Raw genomic sequence first — 18,496 nt, forward strand, 5'->3', positions numbered from 1 at the left:
AAACGCAGAGTCGGAAAAATTTGGTAGAGTTAATTTTTGACTTGTAGCTCTCTTGTCTCATATGTTGCAGTTGAAGTTTTCGAACAGATATTACAATGTCGAAGGAATACGTCGGCTCTTACTTCTAGCCGATATCTCTCTAGCTTATTATTATATTGATGTACGAAATTTCACTTCATGCTGGTAATATGAACACGACTTTTTATATACCGAAAGGCATAGTTCATAACATCAGGCCAACAATTTCGTTATAGACTCGATTTAGTTGTAAAGCAAAAGCAATGATCACTTTCGAAAGTTTTCATGTAAAAGGTTCGTCTTCTATTCTTGACGAAACAGCGACTTTGTACAAACGACTCATATGGTGTAAGCATACAAATATCCAGCATGAACTGATAATTGAAATTGGTTTTTCATACTGCATGTTTTTGCTAGTTATTAAAGAATAAAATCATAGGGTTTGCTTGCTCAATGCTCATATACTGTTAACGAAATTGTATGGACACATTGGTGTTTTTAGCCGATCAAGTCTTGTGTCTAATTCAGGAGTCACCAGGTTGAGTTCACCAATGTATCACGTTGTATAGTAAGAGCGATTCAGCTATGTTCAGGTGCATAAACCATGGTTGTTGTTTACGCTAGTATTGATTTGCATTATTGGTTTGCCTATTAGAAATGTATTAATCGGTCTTAGTTTTGATCTGTGTTGGAACTTGTGGCCGAACATAAGACCAATAAGCAAAACAAAGAGTATTGTGTTAGCATTGCATTGTCACCATAATATGTCAATAGAACTAACATCAGTTTGTTCTTCAGTCAGTAAGTCTCATTCTCACACTAGAGATCCTACTTTTGCCATGCGAAAGAAAAAAAGTCCCTTTGCTTTAATCTTATCGATACAGTCTTTACAAAAGGCACAAGTGTGTGTTCTGTTTGATCTAACTAACAGATTATACACAACAGCAGTACATTCCTTGATTTCTTCTTAGATTTTAAACTTCTATCTCATGAAAATTTAAAAGCTCATTTTCCCTTTTCTCCCAGTCTTTTTCGGGCAATGTATGACACGAAGTGCAAGTGCTGGTGAAGGCGGTTTGCTTAACTTGTCGTTTAAATCTATATTGAGACACTTCATGCATGTTCGTTCTAAGATGGTTTGATTGCTTGACTGAAATAAATGAATCATTAAATGTGCTTTGAACGAAGGTCCGATCTTGTACAATTGAGACACTTCCTGCTAAGATGAACTGCTCGCTTGACTGAGATATATGAGTCATTAAATGTGATCTGAACGAACGTCCGATCTTGTACAATTGAGACACAACATCCTGAGATGATTTTGCTCGCTCGATATGAGACACTACATATGCTTTGAATGAACAACTGATCAATATTTTCTAATGGTAACATTAAGACACTTCATGCTGAGATGATGTGCTTGCTTGACCTAGATATATTAGACACTACAGGTGCTTTGATCAAACGTCCGATCTATCTTGTTGAATGGTGTCATTTAGACATTTCATGTCTGTTCGTTCTTTTTACAATTAAAGATGATGTGCTTGCTTGTTTTTGTGACACTACAAGTGATTTGAACCAACACAATTGAGACACTTCATGAATTTTCGTTCTAAGATGATGTGCTTCCTTGATTGAGATATATCAGTCTCTGAATGTGCTTTGAACAAACGTCCGATCTTGTACAATTGAGAGACTTCATGCTAAGATGATGTGCTTGCTTGACTGAGATAATTAAGACACTACATATGCTTTGAATGAACGTTCGATCTGTCTAGTTCAATTGAGACACTTCATGCCTGTTATGTTCTTTTTACTTTTTACAATTGGAGAAGATTGTGTGCTTGCTTGATTAACATAGATGAGACACTACATGCGCTATAAATGAAAGTCCGATCTATCTTGTTCAATGCTTAGATGATGTGCTTGCTTGACCGAGATATATTAGACACTACATGTGATTGGAACGAACGTCTGATCTTGTTTAATTGAGACACATCATAGCTGTTCTTTTTGATAAAATTAGAGAAGATGACTGCCTTAGCAAAGTTGTGGTTCTAAAATTGCGACCTGCTTAGACACATGCACACAAAATGATTTTGGTTTAATTCTTAATTGATTGACTGAACAGACAAATCAGAACCTAGATTGGGCTGAAATAGTCCTCCAGGTAGTCCTTTAGAAGATCTGGTAGTAGTAGCTTGTCGATATCAGATGATTTATCAGGATACAAGAACGTGTTTATTCTTACTCTGATGATAGTCCGCTCTGGATGTAACAGTCCGTTCAAAAAGTGTAGATATCATAACCCTTGAAAACATACAGTCGAATACTTGGTGAATGAAGACATTGAACTTTGTTGTAGGTTATTTTAAGATTACTTTGTACTTGAAGTGATCCCATTCATCTCCAGTCCTGAAGATGACAAAGGATCCAATAGCCGAGGTAGATAATATTTCATGCGCTTCTTTCTTCAATCTTCACTTCTTATCTATGGTTTGCTCGTATCTCAGATCATCGATGGGCATATTGAAAAACTCATAAAAGTCATCATCGCTTTGGTGTTCGCCTTAATTACAATAGGTTGTGTCACTTCAACGGGAAGTAGAAAGCAACATTCCCGAAAGTCTTTGATCACTGGTAACATTTTCAAAATTCGACGCTTATATTTACAAGTTAGGCTACACCTTTCTCCTTTAAATCTCAAGAAGGTCAGCATATTATATGCTTAGGGTTTTTCTAATACTTCGGACATCAGATATATAATTTTGTAATCAGGATGCAACACTATACCAGTTGTTTCATCTTCTAAAATTTTTAATTAATCCGTGAGAGTGGACTTAGGACACTTGTTCTCTTATGAAACACATACCATATTAAATCTGGCTTTCAAAATATTCAGGTCGTGTCTTTTTGTGCATATATATGCAACATAACGTTCGAGTGAATATCGGGCTATTGGTTCCAGTGTATCGCTGCTAGAGATACAAATGACAGGGATTTAATACCACATATTTCACGTGTGTTCAACACGGATGTCAGTACAAAAAAAAAACAATGCTACACATATAATTCTATATGTATTTTATAAGTATTTTCATTTTTTAATAAAATCAAGCACATCGGCAAAGCATAATATTCATTTTTCCTATACTATTTGATGACGTGTTCATCAAAACATGAGTCGATGTACCTCCGTTCATCATGGTACAATTTTCTTATTTTCGCATTCAATTTTCTAATGCACACATGTGTTGACCCATTCTTGAACGTTCAAGCTTCATATCTCGTATTTTAGATTTTCGTAATACGCAAAGCTTTTCATTCCAGAAATCATGCAAGCTCGGAGGGGTGAGTTCCTTTCCATAATGTTGGATAATTATGGAACACAGCTTATTCACCGTTGAGTCCGAAAAGAAACAATAGTCATGCGTTTCATGTCTAATCACTCTGAAACAAGCAGTAGCAGCCATATCACTGGTACATCTGTCCGAGAAGAAAATGTGACACCGTGTAAAACTTTGTCTACTTTCTTCGTCACACTTTTCTTCTTTCACGAGCAGAAAGTCAGATCCGTTTTCGTCAACCTCGTTTAATTTTATCTCCAATTCTTTCATTCCCTAGTCTTCGGAGCAAATTAGAGTGTATTCCTTCAATGCAAGCAAACATAATCGACTCAGATGTGTCTTTTTTTTTGTGTTCTGAAATCAAATGATCAGTATATGCTTGAAGTAAAATAGTCAACGTACAAGTTCAAATAATGCGAACCAATCCTCTATAAGATCAAAAGACAACAGGAACTAATGTATGAACGTAGGAGTTTGAGACTATTTGTAAAAACGGGGTGCTATACACAAACGCCTCTGCTGTAGTCGTTCCCATCCCGTTTTTCCGTTTGTTTTTTTTTACCAGGTTATACCTTATATATATAATCGTGTCTCGAAAAATGGGAGAAAAAGGGACGGGAAAACGAGGCGGGAACACAGTAACAGAGAAGTATTTGTGCATGAGTCCTGTTTGGATATTTCGATAACATAGTAGCATTTAGCAGATGTGTAGTTGTCACGCATACACGTTCCTCATAGGTTTGTAAAATGTTTGTCATTTTATAGATTTTTTTAACAAATTTCTAATCAAGACTGGTATATAAGAGCAGTCCTCACGTTTCCTTTACACAACATTCGAACATGGCAGACCTTCGAACATGGCAGACCTGGAAAGGTCTTTGAAGAAACGCCACTTGCTCGTTCAGCAGAGCGAGGAGCAAAGGGAAAACACTTTCTCAGCTTGAATTCTTCCCATTTGAGAGCGGACATTTGGTACAGGACAAACTCTTCATTACCAGGAGAACAACGTTTACGTTTCAGAACGGAATGCTGTGTCTTCAAAAGAAACTAAAACTGTCTACTCAACCCGTTCGATTGCTGACCGAATGTCTGTTACCTACATCATTTTACAAAACACTGAAGGAATCTATGATTGATAATGACATGTTATAAAACTGTATGGAATGATGACAAGACAGACGCTCAAATATCAAAGGAGAGAACTCTTCACGACAGAACGAAACAAAATCACAGTGACTAAATTGAAAGATAAGGGTGCACTTGCGTGTTTCCGCGATGGAGAAATCCCTGCCAGTCAACTTGTTGCCTCAAAAGCCGCCCTTGAAATGCTAAATGGCATGGAAAGTATCACAAAGAGATCGTAACTTGATTTGCCTCGCAGTCATTCCATAACATGTCATGTCAATCAAATGGGAAAAAATGATTAAAAATCCTGTCTTTCAAGTCTGGTGAAAAACCAACGAAAATAACACAGATGGAGGACAAACTGGAACATTCTTTACGTCGTGTATATATGCAACACGGAACACAACATTGAAAATAGAATTAGACAGGCCATCGATATCAAGAAGAAACAGTATAACATTTATTCTGTTAGGTCAGGCTATGGCAAGAGTGTCTTCAAAACACGGGTGACTGAGGATTTCGATGCTTGACAAGTCACGGATTTGAAAAACTTTTCTGATGTGAATTCCAATGCGCAATTTCTGCTCTTGGACGAGTTTGACCATTCTGCACACATATCATTTGCCCAGTTTAGGCAATTTACGAGTGGAAATGCATCAGTTGTTATTCGACCGTTTTCACCTCATTCGGTTTGACGATGAACGAGTACCAGAAGTTTTACACGTAGCTTTACGTATGTCGATAGATGACCAATTGTGTGAACACGATGAGACCGGAGATGTAAACGACTTGGTTTGGGAGATTCCACGTCTGTATTAAAAATATGATGATATTCTCAAATCCAGTTGCCCATAACTTTAACAGATGAAGAAAGAAAAATATGAAGGATAGGTACTTCAACAAGTTCGTCAGAAATTACTCTTGGAAATCAAAGCACGTGATGAGTGAGTCAACTAATGAAAATTCGCGTTCATACGAACTCCTGTTCGTGCCACTTAAATTGTCGCCTCGCCAACACGCGACAACGCGATAATTATCGCCTTGTCGCCCTGTCCAAAAACATATTTACATGCGACATTTAACAATCGTCGCGAGCTTAAGACGGCGATAATTATCGTCTTAATTGTCGCATGTCTTTCTTAATTCTCGCGTCGTGAAATTGAAATCCAATAGACATAGTTGCGAGAATTAGTAAAACCTCGCATTGTCGCATTGTCGCTCTGTCGCTTGGGATTAAATTTCCGGAGAAATTGATCGATGTAATTCTTCCTGGGTACTATTTATCAATACCACGGTGATGTAGTAAGAAATTATCCCATACAGCCTCATGTTTGCTTTGCACTATTTGGGCTTACAAGTCTTGCATTGATTGTGACCCAAAAGATACAATTGCAAAAGGTTTGTCATCTCTCCATTGTCTATTTGTTCGTTCATTCAAAAGATTCTGCAGGGGGGTACATTTCCTCTCTAATTATTAATAGCTACAGTTGTTTTACTTCAAAAGTTTTATAAACTCGTAAAAATTTTCATCAATCATGGGATCAAACAGAAGAAAGCCCACGTTTAAACAAATCAAAATGGGTTTTAGATTAAATGTGAATTGAAATGTACTTTTGTTTATGAATAAGGGTTGTCGAAAAGATATTTTTGTGCAGGCAAAGAAGAGAAATGGACTGGAAAAAGGCCGACCCCCCCCCCCCCCCCCCCCCCCCCCCCCCCGCCATAAAATCAGGCGTATTTTTATGGGTGTTCGCAATTCATGCACACTTTTGACACTTGAAGAAGATATGGACAGCGATATGAATTCCATGACAATAATAAGAACATGGGTGAAGGGAGGCAGTTTAGAATAGGAAATGCGCATACTTCAAAACAAACAAAATGAAAATGATGCAGTAAGGCAATGAGTGGTGCCTCTGATTGGTATTCTTATTTGATGTTGCTGCTGTGGTTGTTGCAGAAAAAAATCTTAACCAGTGGCAATATGATTGTGTTTGATCACATCAGCTCAATAACAGCAGAGGGAAGAAAACGGCATCAATAGAATCGGAGTGCAAAGTTGATGTGAATATAAGAAAATGTACTGAATTACTATCCACAGAACATAGTGAGGCATCGCCTTTGTTGACATCTACAATGAAAAGTCACAGTCATGTATTGTGACTGATCATTTCAAGGCGGTGTCCCTCTGTGTTCCGTTATTTGCTCGTTCTCTTAAGAGGAAAAGTCGTGATCGGAGTGTGCCGCGCTGATTAATTGTGGTTCCGGAAATTTCCCGGTTGTTATTGTACTTGTTGGGGGAAAAAAAACCTTCTTTTATGAAATTTTGCACTTTGTCCCGCTGTAGCTTGAATGTAAATGATTAGGGGTAGATAATTTTTTAAACGTGAAATAAATTTTATTTCTATTACCGTACTGATTCCCAATGATAACAATCTCGTTGAATAATTGTTAATTTTTGTTTGCCTGAGAAATAAAACAAAAAACGGATGTTTTTTTTTGTAACACTCCCAAAAAATGAATAAAATGATTTGGGTTTTACGGAGAATCGACACAAAAAAGGCATAACCCCGAGAAAATTTAAAGGATTACTTTTAATGCAAAGATAAAAAAAAACTATTAAAGAAAAAGCGTAAATAAAAAATAGTTTTAAAAAAATCAAATGCAAAACTTTAAAAAAAGTTAAAAATGGTTTTAAAAATCAAATAGGTTCAGTTTTATGATTTTACCTTTTTCTTTCAAAAACTGCAAAATTTTTCGTGAAATTTGTTTTGTACACTCTTTTAGATTAAATTTAGATGAGTTGCGTGTGGATCAAAGTCTATCAGTCGATTAAAATTGTTTTGTAAGTGGTGTTTGACTGGTATATTCGGTTGCCCTTATTGTTCAGCAAATACAAATGAGTAAACCGGTATGACCTATTCGAAAAGGAAAGAACAATTCCTCCTGCAAAACCAGATCTTTTTCCCTTTGGGTCCCATTCACCTAAGTAGGTTTTTTTTCACAAAGTTTATTAAACGAAGCATTTTTTCCATGAGGCTCCCATTTATTTAAAAAAGTTTTGTTGATATTTGCCCTAAATCGGTTAGGGTAATTTCAATTTAGATTGATTAATGAAAGTGTTTTTTTTTTGCTGCAGTATCCTTTTCTTTTCCTAAATACCAAAATGATGGAATAAAACAAAATAGTGGTTTTTTAAAAAGATGTTCATGAACCCTGAGAAGAATGTTTTAAATGAGAGGTTTTCTGTCTTACGGTTGTGTATTGATTGTAAACAAAAAGTGAGTGGAAAAGGAAAAACTTTTCTTCATTTTTTTCTGAAATAAAAAAAGGCCAAATCATTGTTTTTGCCTGGGCTGAAAAAATTGTAGTGTTATTTGGAAAGTAATTTTTGTTGGCAGATGGCTAACGGCGGACCCCAAACCCTTTGAATCTTTTTTTGCCCCATCTATATAAAGGAAAATGATTTTTGTAACCCGAGATTTCGTTTTTTTGGACTTAATATTTCGGGTTTTTTTCAGCCTTTTTCGTGCTGTTTTCATAAAAAAAAGAACAGTTGGGAAAAAAGAGCCGGGTGGTGTTTCAGAACAAAATTTCTTTTCTCATCAAATTCAAATTGTTTCCTTTTTAGAATTATCTTTACAAGACCCAAAATTTTTAAATTTTTTTTGGGTTTTGGTCAACGAATGGGGTATTTGGGTTTAAATATGATTTTATGAGCGGGGTTGGTTTGTGGACTCCCCTCAGAGCTTTTTGCAATGACGTTTTTCACGTCTGTGAAAAGGGGGGTTCGTTTGCTTCAACATAAAAGTTTCAACGGGCGATGTTCTAAATGCGAAAAGAGAATGAAAGACTTGATTATGGATTACCAACATTTGAAAAATACGTTTTCGGCCAAACCATATAAACAAACCTTTTAATCTAGTTGGACTAATCAAAGCCTAAAAGTCTTATAAAAAACCTTGCGTTCCCCCCCAATCAGTATTTGAAATTCCCTTTAAAAAAGATTCAACGATTTCAAACATTGGCTTTGGTATTTTTTGTGGGGTATAAAAAAAAGCTTTTATCAAAATAACCCCAAAATTTTGTTCGTCAAAAACGGGTTTTTGTACCTTTAAAAAAAAGCTCGGGGGTCACAGTGTTGTTCCGAAATTGAAAAAAAGGGGGGACACACTGAGTTTTTGTTGGGGAAAAAAAAAAAACCATTTTCCAGGGCCCCAAGTTTGAACTTTGTTCAAACACTGCTGTAATGGCGTTCAAATCGTAGCTTTTTTTTGAACGTAACAATTAGAAAGTCTCAAATATAATGAAACAATTTCCCTGGGACAAAATTTCACAATATTATTTTTTTGATGCTTAAAAGTTGCGAAAAATGACATTGTGGAAACTCCGGGTCTTGCTCAAAAAGATCGAAAGGGTAAAAACCCAACACGTACTTTAAATTGCGATTGAAAAAATTTTGCGATATAATTTTGGGAAAGGCCCTTTTAAAACCTAAGTCGTTAAGATCATTATAATCCTATTCCATGTGTGTCATAGGCTTTTTCTAAATCAAAAAAAAGAAGACACAAAATGTTTTTTTTAAAACAAATGCATCCGAATAAAATTTTTCCGTCGAACAAGATATCATTTGTGTGCGCGGCGCAAAAAAACCGCTTTGAAAGTTGTTATTAGGCCTTGAGATAAAACCCAAAACTGTCAAAAATTTTGATCTACGTTCTGCGTTTTACATAAAAACTGGAAATGCAGTCGGTCTATTTTACTGGGGTTTTGCTCTTTTCCCGGGTTTTGGTATTGGAAAAATTTAGTTTTTCCAGGAATCGGGAAAAAAATGTCGTTTTCCTGTAATATTAAAAATTTCAAGTAGGAGGTCAAATGATCCTTGGGGTTTAATTTTTTAAAAGTTTAAGAATTTGGTCCGGACCAGCTGCGGTATCGGGGCTTTTTTCCCAAAGCGTAAGCTTTTTTCCGTGAAGTAAAAAAGGTTTTAAAATTTTCCCAATTTTTGAATCAAAATTTAAAGTTTCTTTCTTTTGTCGTTTTATTTTTTAAAACCTTTTTCATAATGTTTGTAAAGATTTTTTTTAAAAAATTTTTCCCAAAGTGTATTGGCATGTCCCCCTTTGCTGATGCAATAGAGGGTTTTGACTTTGAAAGATGGAGCTTTTTAAAATATTTCCCTTTTCATTTATTTTGCGATCTTTTTCCCAGATTTTTTAAACCCGAGACCTGAATAAAAGTTTTGAAACGTATGGTGCTGAATTTTTCTTTGCTTGTTTTATTTCTGCGAGCTTTTGCTCTAGAATTCTTAATGATGTAGGTTTTTTTTTCTTTCGTGGGCCCGGGTATTGAACTTTTTAATGGCCGCTTACTTTTTCGAACAGCAGTCTTACAATCATCATTTCCCCAAGGCTATTTTTATGTTTACATTTCTTGAGTTTAGGGAAGGGATTGTCACAATATCGGACAGAAAAACGAAAAACCGACAAAGGTTTAGAAATTTGTAAAATTCTCCAAGTAAATCATTTTTACAAAAACGTTTCAAATTGTTCCATCAGCTTTATTAAATTTGAAATAAAAGGGGGGTGGTCTGAAGGCAGACTAGAAGTATGAAATAATAATTGGAAAAGGGTCACTACCATGCAAGCACCCAGTATTTCCTTCAAAATCAAAAAAAGATGTTCAGTTGAAAATTATTGAAAAATCAAGCATGAAAATTTTCCTGTTGCGGATGAGTACGTTTTGGTTTTTAATTTATAAACAGAGGGCATTTCTTTCAATAAAGTTTCAAATTTGACCTTAGTGTTGCTGAGAACGCCCCAAAATTTCATGGGCCCTTTAAAAATCTCCCATAAGCAAAAATGGTTGGGTATTTGTTTTTAAGCATCAAGTTCTTAAGATTTAGTTTTTTAAAAATTTGGGGGTATATAACGAACAGATAGTAATTGGGCGTGTAAAGTAAGTTTATTGCAACTGCGAATTTTGTATTTGAAAATTTTTCTGTACGGCAGCTTATTAAAAAATAATGATGTACCCCAGAAGCTTGTCGGTTAGTATTAAAGAAATTATACACTGAATAATTTTTTAAAAGCTATTTTTCCCTTTCCTTTAAAAAAAGTTTCATAAGGCCATAAAAGAAGGTTAATTTTGTAAAAGGAAGGGTTTTCTTATAATTTGCTTTAAGTCCCCGGCATTCCACTGGATAATTTTACTTTCCTTTCTTCTAATATTTATTTAAACGGTAAAAAAAAATTGCGGTGGGAAAATTTTAAAAGAAAGATTGTGTTGCTTGACCGGGGTGGGACCCTTTTTCTTCCCTCCCTTTTTGTTGATAACCCCCCCCCGGGCGGAGCAGAAAGGCGGGATCGTAATCCTCCCCGTCAACCCGGTTCAGTCGAGGGAACCCGGGATGGGTTTTTAAAGGGTTTTGTCGTTTTCAAAACCCTCAGTTTTTAAATCAATTTTTTGTCTGGGTGTTTGACTCACCCCCCGTTTATTAGAATTTACACACTTTTTTTTTGACGACGGGTATTTGTACTGGGAACATTTTGTACGGTGGGGTTGTGTTGGTTTAGTGGGGGAGTTTAAAAATTGGTGTCTGTTAGGGTTTTTTTTGTTATTTTCGGTTTTTCCGGGTAGTTTGGGGCAGGGGGCAGAATCGGTTTGCGTAGACGCATCAAAAAACGTCGTTGATTTGTTTTTTTGTTTTTTTTTGGGGAAGAAATGTTGTTTTTGTGTGTTTGCATAAGTGCTTGGCAAATTTGCTAAACTTTAGGGAAAACCCAATGCCCTGTGTGAAATTGCCTTGAGGACTCCTTTTCGATCCCCCAGTTTTGCAGTCGCAGACCTGGGCCCAATGGTCTCGCCCCAATTCACACAACACAATGGACCCTTGCACCCGTCAGGCTCGTGAGGAAACCGTTTTTGTTTACTTTTTTGACATTGAATTCTCCTTTGCGTTTGATCGTTGTGTCAAATTTGAAAACAGTTGTAGCACTGAAGGGGTTTTTGTAGTATTGGGTGACCTTTGTGTGGAGTAACCTCTTTTTCGAACTAGGAAGGAATGGGACGCGAAAAGTAAGTTTTATAGTGTTTGGTTTTGACTTCCCTTTCCTCTCTTTTATTTTGACGGTCCCGGCAGCTGTAACTGTGGTCAGCAAGCCCTTGCACAATTTCGTCTCTGACCCCCGCAAGGTCGGGACAACGAATGACCCCGTTTGGGGAATCCAGAGTGTGGTGCGCAAAAGCCTTAACGGCGGTTGGAATGATGTAAAACCTAAAAAAATTTTGAGCATGTGCTGATTTTTCTCCTCAACAAGCAGATCCCCTGTGCGTAACTTCTTTACCCATTTCGGCACTCTAGCTATACCTCTTGTGTCTTTTTTATCACAATTGGGGGGATGCTTGTCATTTTTAAAAATTTTTTTCGTAGATTGAATAAAAAGAAATCATGAAAGGGGTGTGTTTGATGTTGGTGACCCCGGGAAGGATTTTCACCTTCCGTGCTATCAGGTCAGTTTCAGTTTGCGGTGTTTGTTTTTATTTTGTTTTTCATATTTTTAAAGAAAAAGGATTCATCATCGCAGCCCCCACCCCCCGGGAGTCCAACAAGGGAACAGAAAAAAAAAGCGGAATCCGTATTTTGTTAAGGATACTGTGTGATATCCGGCCCGGTATTTTACAACTTGTTATTCACCGCTGATTGAAAAAAAGAATGAGGGGATTTTAAAGGGGTTGTTACTCTTCCCACCCGGGCGGCCCTAAGCCCCCGCCTTCTAGGAAATATAGATTTAAGTACATATGAAAACATATTGTTTAAAAGAATTTGTGAAGTAATATGAAATTTGTTGGGGCGCAGTAAAATGTGACAGTAGAGAGAGTAAAGACAGGTTTTGTGTAAGTATTTTTGGTCCAAATTTTGTTTGTGAAAATATAAAAAAGATCAGATGAAGATGTAGTTTGAAAAAAACAATAGAAAATGTAAACGTAAATGTGGATTTCCTAGGGGTTGGGTGACTAGCGATTGATCGTATCGGGCCAATCGCCCGAACGTCTACACGAATTAGAGGGTAAAGATGTGTATTGGCCAAAACATCCCCGGGAAAAGATGCGCCATGCAAACAGTAGCATCATCTTCCGGGAGCCATGGGGCACCTCAACATCCAGGCCCTCCCTCCGGCTTCGGGCCCCCCCACGGCAAAAGGTGGCCCTTTTCGGGGGAGTGTATCCCCCTGCATGGAGATTCAGCCAGCATTTTCTATCCCCCCCCCCCCGCCGGCAAAGGGGCGCTATCCCTAAAGCTGAAAAAAAATTAGAAGATGGTAATTGTTCATAGACTTTCTTCCAGTTAGAGCGGGGCCCGTTCGACGCAAAAAATGATAGAAAAATCCTTGTTTAGTATGATAAGTTGTGGAAATAAAACACGTTGTTTTCTTTTTAACGTAACGGCATGTGTACAGAAATTACGCAATTTCTGTAAAATTTTTAGACTTATATTTTGTTAAGCATGGGGAAGTCCGAAGATGCAAAGTTTTTTTTTGGTAATTTGGTTATGTTAAAATTTACCATTTTAAACATTGTCCAAGTTTATGTGAAATGTCGCGAAAATAGTGTGTTAAAACGTGAATTCTTATTTAGTTCTCAATGAAAAATTTTTGTTGTTTGGGTTTATTTGACAGCTAAAGCCTTTCTTTGGGCCCATGTTAAAGACACTAATTTTCAAAAGTTGCGACTTATGTTTTTAGTCAGAAGGAAACAACCGTTTTGGGCAAAATAACAGTATGCGCCTTTGTGCAATGTTACAAATTGAAGACATCGTAGTTTTCTAATGCGTGAATGGAAATAATATCCGCTTTAGAATCAGAAAGCCAGTCACCGAGGCTAATAATTGGATGCAAACAATTTGTTCTGGAACATTTGGTTTAGCAGATTTTTTTTATTTTGAAAACAAAAGGCGGAATTCCTCAAAATAATTACAAAAATGAGCCATTTTGAAATGCAAATATCTCATTATATTCTGAAATAGAATTCATGTTCTTGGTGTCATTCTGTAGGCAAACCCTTTCTTGTTTTTATGGCTATTTGTTACATTTAACAAAATCGGGAAAGGACGTACTGTTTTGCTCAAAAGTGACTGTCCACATTAAAAAATAAAATGGCCGCGACGTTACAACAAAGATGCATGCTTTGGCGATTATTTTGCAAAAAGTAAACAATGAGACTATTTTCATCTTTCAACGATCAGGAATAAATTTCATAAATTGATTTAAAATGGTTCTGTCATCCAACATTTCTCGTCTATTTCTGGAAACCGGATTCCAAATTTAGACTGCATTTTCCGAAAATCTATTGTTGCACGGAAAGAAGGTGTTGTAAAAGAAAGACCTTTTACTTGGTACGGATGCAGTCTGGATTACGTAAGTTATGTCTGAATTCACTAATTCTCGTAGGGATCAGTGAGTTTAGGTAGTCAGGGACCAGAGAATGCTGAATTTTGTAAAACAATGTTAATTTATGAATATGACGTCTATTTTCAAGCGTTTGCAGATGGGAGAACAGGAAAATATTTATGAGAAATTACAACTCAGAATATCTGCCATTGAAAACTACGAAGGATGGGGTCAGATGGCAATTAAAGGAGCAAAAATCTGTATGCAAAGGTAGGTCAATTTTGTCTATACGCTGTAGCAAAATTAAAAATGACGGCCAGCCAAAGCTAGATGAAATAATGGCGTTTGAATTAGGTTTTGGCATGCCGCAAAATTGAAGTTCTGGACCTTATTTTCAATGATTTATTGTTTGAAAGTAAAGATAAGTATTTGGCCGATTGAACGTGAATTGCTTAATGTTTTAGAATCACAGAATGCATGTTTTCATCCATCACTGTTGATTGTCATTTGAATTGCTGAACAATGCAAGCTTTCTGAGATGTTCACTTGTACATAATAGAAATATTTCTAGAGCAGATTTTGTCTCATTTTATGGGTGTGAAAATTAATAAGCACTTTGGCAGAATGAATTATTAAATAAACACAGATAGATTGGTGTTTTGCTTCTTTTTTACAGAGCACTGTGATGTGATTTGTACAGGCCAGGATGTTCAAGTTTTATAAGCATACTGAAGTGTTGTGAGACACACTTTCCACAACAGTGTTATGGAGATAAAATCAAGTATTCATTTCTCAAATACTGAGCAGATATATTGAATTCAACTAATACAATGCCATTCCAGCTTGATAAATTCTGTAAGGCTGTAGAAACGTTGATGCATTTGATTTTGTGTGATGCAGAAAACGTTAAAATGTGAACACTGATTTAATTTTTGAAGAGCACTGTTGTGAAGAGGTGATCTGGTAGGATGTTCTAGTTCCACTAACATACAGCAGTGTGACAACATATTTCTTGAGGAAAAATTCAGGTATTTAATTAACAAATACTTTGCAGATATCTTGAATTTCAACAAACATTTTCACATTGAACTTCTGTCATAAATACAAAGCCATTTCACTTTCATTTAGAAAATTTGAAATTCATTTCTATCTCATAGATATTCATTTTAGAATACATGCTGCCAGAACAGAGACCGGATGCTAAAGACTGTGTTCACAGCGCTGTGTGATTTTTGACAGAACAGAGATAGATTTTTTACTACTGAAATGAATACACTCTGATGTATTTTATATTTGCATGTATTGTTTGTATGATGAAATGTGCCAATACAAGAGTCGATGCCCATAAAAAGGCACAGTTTTGATTGTTGAGTTTGTCTTCCTTTATCAATGATGATAACAGTCACTACAGAAAAGTACTACGAGATGAAGGTTTAGTGTTGGTTTGTCTGTATCATTAATCTTTATCATGTCCCGTCTGTCTGTATATAATACTATGCCGACTGGTTTGCCAGGTACACTGTCCGTATTTAATACTAAGATATAAGGGTATTCACCTGTGTGAATGAACAAGTTCACTCATGCTTGTTGTGCCTTTGCTTAACTAGTGTACTTGGCAGACCAGTTTGGCTTAACATCTCGGAGTTACATGATAAGATCAAGCAAAGGTCTTTGACAAATAAAGCATGAGACGTTTAGAAAACTACTGTAGTCAAACTTAAAACATCATTTCACTCCATTTTACACTGAACATTGTACAGGACACATAGACTTTCAAAACGTCGAAAGAATTTTACCCTTGTCCTTACATAACGTTGAGCATTTTTCTCCTCCCTTGTTTTGCATTTACTGATTGGCACGGGCAAAGCATTAATGGTAGTTGTCATGACCCGACACTATATTTTGCGTGACAGCAAAGCCTGTATTGGGAATAACTTCGCCTGACGCTGCGAGAATTCATGGACTAGGATTTTATGTTTGCTACGCCAAAGGGAAGCACGACATTCCCTCTAGCGAAATATGCAAGCACATTCTTTGGTTGCCTAGCTGTCCGGACGCCGCAGTTAGTGTATGGGCAGAAGCACCGAATGTCTATCTATGATATCAATCTGCCGTTGAAATCATGTTATACTACATCTGTTGCGTTTGCTCCTTTAATTATTACGCGTCTGTAATGCAAAATGTTATAAAAAACAACATGATGTTAACATTATGTTGAAATCTTGTCCGTCTCCTACTATAGAGCATTTTACCTCTAGGCATTGGTGACATTGCTCTCAATGCAAAAGGTCATAATTGAAATTTTGTCTTAATACTATGCTTTTTCTCCCTATTCGTATCAGTTAAAAACAGCATGATGCTAACATGATATTGAAATTTTCTCCTAATGCGTTTAACATTGTGTCTTACTGTTGAGCTAACTTGCAGTAACGAATCCATGTTTGGTCTGGTAGCAATTTGTCCAATTCGGGAGAAAATTCTCCTAATGCAACATGACAATAGTATGTTTAGCCAGTATAAGGAACGTCAAAGCATTGCTATCCTTGTATGCCTGAACAAATTTGTAAACATTTCTGGAATTTAAAACATACTTTGCAATCTAATGCATGTTTGGTCATATGGCATCAGTAACTGTATGATTTTGTGCAATGTGGGAGAAACTTCTCCTATTACAAAATGAAGAAAGCATTTAATTTGTGTATGACTATTGCATTTGCAGTACAGGGCAAATTTGACAATACACTTCACTTGCATAATTTTTTATTATTAATAGCATTTCTAGTATTTGAAATCATGCTTTTGTCAGAAAGCATCAGTGACTGTATGTGATTCTGTCTACTATGGGAGAGAAAAATCTGCTAAGGTGGTCCATACTCATTGTTTTATAGTATTAATGGAAAACTTGGCAATTGGCATTTCAAGTATTAAGAACATGCTGTGGGACCTAAATGTGCCAGATCGAGCCATTTTATGTTTTCACGCATTTAGCTAGAGCACTGCAAAAACACGTCTGCTCTTTATGGCTGCACAATTGGTCATGTGACCACTAACAAGTCGAGTAAATAAATGATCGACGCTGATTGGTAAGTTACGTTCAGCGTAGACTCGTCCTCTGGGGCGAAACTACGTTGAAAGCTATCAGCCAATCAAAACGTTTTGTGACGTCACGGAGCTTGTTATTTTTGGCAGGCCTACAAAAGCAGCTGCACAAGCTCAGTTGTGCAGTTGGTTGCTTTCACCATGAGAATTTCAGGGTGTTTCCGCGCCGGTTTGTTTAACAATTTTCTTGTGAGTATGGATTAAGTTCGTGGTAACAAGAGTACAAGACAGAAGAAGAATGCCTTGCGTGATTCCGAAAAATATCTTTCCGGCCTAAAATGACCGGAGTTCTCCTTTGATTGAAATGACACTCGAGATATGAGACTTACTTTCGAGGTCGTCTGAGTGTCTAATGTTTGTGTCTTCCATCAAGTTGATTCTGCGTTCCGATATTAACGGTAGACATGGTCACCCTTTGATTGTTCAATGCTTTTGCAGATCGCCATAAAATGGGATAGCCAATTAACGAACCACACTTTTTCTTCATCATTTTTGCATCATTGAACCACAGTGGTAAGATACATAGAATGCTAGTTAAGTCTTAGTTGTTAGTTGTTAAGACAAATTGTGTACAACCTATTTAGCTATTGAATGTATTTCTCTCTCCACAGGACTTGGTCACTTTTATCATTGGTGGTCGAGTACAGCGAGGGACGTTTTCGTATCCTTACTTGTTTAGTTTTATTTAGAAAAAACGACTCTTGGCATGCTCTAGCTGCTACATGACAGGGTAACTGACATCAAAATTTCAGAACTTTGGCAGACACAAGCTCTTACATGTACTTGAAAGATTAATGTTTCAAATTCAATGTTGCATCTATTATACAGTTTTTTTGACATTTAACAGCTGTATACAACACGATGCAACCTTTTCTGTCTTATCTTGCTCTCTTAAAAAACAACAAAAAACAAATACTAATGCTAATGGACTGAATGGCAACCGATAATGCTGTTGTAGGGCTGAAGTTTAGGGAAAAAGGACAGCTAGAAGTATGGAGTTGTTGTTATGGAATAGTAGGAATCTTCCCGTTTAGTGACAGGATGTTGTCTTTTTATGTCCGCTATTGATTACTAAACAGGGTATGCAAACCAGGTCTGTATACCAAAAGGTGCTTACTTACGACAAGCATATATCTTCATCCGAGTAAAAAAACAAAAACGCCCGACTCTGGTGTAAGCGACATTGTAATTGAAGACTCTGGCAAATACAATTGTTTTTCTTTTCATTAAAAAAAAAACAAATACATTAACGGACGGAACGGCAACCGATATTTCTTTTCAACTTGTCTTTCATTGATCGGCGCGGTTAAACTGTCAATGCTGGCTCTGCACTTGGTAGGCAACGAAACCGGTGTGGGGAATTAATTCACCCGATATCGCGCTGATTGTCCAATAGATCTAACATGACAGAATCACGTTCATAGGAAAAACAATGCTTGTAATGATGTTTGCTACTTTCTTCGAACAGCCTTGCCGCCCAAACATTACGGCAGGTATCGGGTATTGGTATGGAAATCT

General features: G+C 36.7%; 2 long non-coding RNA genes across 3 annotated transcripts in view; one reads left to right on the forward strand and one right to left on the reverse strand.

Annotated features, from left to right (window-relative positions):
• LOC123566189 (uncharacterized) overlaps positions 1 to 18,496 on the reverse strand; it is a 76,807-nt gene that overhangs the window by 28,209 nt on the left and 30,102 nt on the right. The gene's annotated exons all lie outside the window — the stretch shown is intronic.
• Positions 13,273 to 18,496, forward strand: part of LOC123566188 (uncharacterized) — a 62,185-nt gene continuing 56,961 nt past the window's right edge. The window contains exons 1-2 of the long non-coding RNA XR_006689356.2: positions 13,273 to 14,149; positions 14,556 to 14,907. This is a non-coding gene — a long non-coding RNA (uncharacterized LOC123566188). The remainder of the gene's footprint in view (positions 14,150 to 14,555; positions 14,908 to 18,496) is intronic.

The sequence above is a fragment of the Mercenaria mercenaria genome, chromosome 8 (genome assembly GCF_021730395.1).
Source record: "Mercenaria mercenaria strain notata chromosome 8, MADL_Memer_1, whole genome shotgun sequence".
Taxonomy (NCBI): Eukaryota; Metazoa; Mollusca; class Bivalvia; order Venerida; family Veneridae; genus Mercenaria; species Mercenaria mercenaria.